Here is a 1,993-nt window from a genome sequence, read left to right as displayed (position 1 = left end):
ATTGCTCTTTGTGGACTAATGTTATTAGTGGAGTTCGACTGGGGTCGTTGTTGTTTTCTGTTTTTATTAATGATATTGATGAGTGTATATCACGTTTAATGTCTAAGTTTGCAGGTGATACTAAGGTTAGGAGTGTGGTTAATGACAGTAATGAAAGTATACTGCTGAAACAAGATAAGGAAAATTAACATTGTCAAATGCAAGGTACTGCATATGGGTAGCAGTAATCTCAGAGTAACCTACCAACTATGTGGTACTACACTCAGGGTAGGATACTGCAGACAAGCTACCAGGATAACTTCTGGCGTTATGTCAATAATACATAGGAATTTTCCCAACAGGGATAAAGGTACAAGTTAATGGCTGGGTCGTACCTTGAGTACTGCATGCAGTTCTGGAGGTCTCATTTTAGGAAGAACGTAGATCTTCTGGAATGGGTGCAGAGAAGGACAATAATGCGATTGGTGAAAAATTTTCAAATTATTATATTAGGGTCGCCCGTAAATGATTACATATACCCGTTTATGTATTGGATTTGTAAATTGGGTGTGTTCTCTGGTCGATTTGCCTGTTTTAATGTGATTGCTGAAGGGGGATTCAGGGATTTCTTGTTTTGTTGTAGCGGACCCCGCGGTTTTCCACATTAGCCGCTGTTGTACATCTTGTGAAGAAGCTTGCGCCACAGCCGGCCATTTGTATGTAGTGTGTTTGGTGGGTACGTGTAATGATATGTTCTGTTGTTGTGTAGTCGGCCGGCACCTGGCTCTTAGCAGGCGAGAAGCAGCAGCACCTGGTCACCGCGTCCCACTCCCCATTCCCGCCACGTGGAGGCGGCCATTTCGATTGGTGAAGGGAAAGAAAGGATGGTTTTATCAAGAAAGGCTTAATTTCTGCAAATTCAGCGTCTGGGCACTGGGTAGCACATCTGGTAGAATCGCTGTCCTCCCCACATCGGGTGGAAAAGACCTGATGACGAGAGGAATTTGTATGGGCCTTTTTCACAATGTGGCTGAATTAGTCGGTCTCAGGCGAGGGTAGCATGATTTTTCTCCCTGAAACTCGGGTTTTTCGTCCAGTGACCAGAAAATCGACCACAGAGCACACGCAATTTACAGACAGTTTATGCGAAGCTATATAGCCTTATTCACATCAGTGAATAAGGTTATAGGAGCATCAGCTCCTAAAACCCCAACTGCAATAACTACAATAACAGCAGCGTCTGGGGACTAGGCACTTGCGAGAAGATCTGATTGAGGTGTTTAAGGTCTTGGATTGAATAAGCTCAGTGTTGATGGCATTCTTCCTCTTGCTGAGATTACATACATGAGGGGGCATAAATTCATTGAGGAAGGATGGTTGCAGGATAGATGTGCGGAAGTTTGTCTTCAGCTAGCGAGTGGTTATTATTATTATTAAATCCGTTTATTATTGTAGCAAATGTTTGCTTTCACCCCTTTTACACAGCCGACTGGCTAGAAGGATGTACAAAAAAGATAAGAATAGCAATTATTTACAATATTATAAATACCACTCAACTTGCATTTAATATTTTACTTTTCGCTTGCCAGGTTAAATAGAACATATGCACTCCAACACTACATAATAGAACCATACATAGGCTGTTTATTGTAATACAAAATAAAATTCACGCCCGAACAGGGACTCGAACCCTGGACCCTTAGGTTAAAAGCCTAATGCTCTACCGACTGAGCCATCCGGGCGGGTTGGTTGTTGCTACTGGATAGTTTGAATAAATTGTAGGAAGAACTAGAAAAATTGGACTGGATAGAAAGGTGATGTGGGATTTTTTTTTTTTTTTTCTGGCTAATGCTTTATAAGCTTGCTTTCTTGTCTCATATGCCACTTATAATACTCATATACGAAATAAAGGTTTCGCGTTCGAATGCTGCCTCCAATATGGGTGTTGCGATTTTGCAATAAACAGTGCGATATGATTTCAGCAATCGTATCGCCTTAAAAACTAAGTAACTCC

At 41.5% G+C, this 1,993-nt stretch overlaps 1 non-coding gene across 1 annotated transcript; it reads right to left on the bottom strand.

The window, feature by feature from the left end:
- Positions 1 to 1,648: 1,648 nt before the first annotated feature.
- Positions 1,649 to 1,721, bottom strand: TRNAK-UUU (transfer RNA lysine (anticodon UUU)). Its single transcript has one exon. It is a non-coding gene; the product is annotated as a tRNA-Lys (tRNA).
- Between the last annotated feature and the right edge of the window lie 272 nt (positions 1,722 to 1,993).

Source organism: Mastigoproctus giganteus, chromosome 2 (genome assembly GCF_048544385.1).
Source record: "Mastigoproctus giganteus isolate SK-2022 chromosome 2, ASM4854438v1, whole genome shotgun sequence".
Classification (NCBI taxonomy): domain Eukaryota; kingdom Metazoa; phylum Arthropoda; class Arachnida; order Uropygi; family Thelyphonidae; genus Mastigoproctus; species Mastigoproctus giganteus.
Note: the sequence above shows the minus strand (reverse complement) of the source record. Positions and strands in the feature narration are given on the sequence as shown.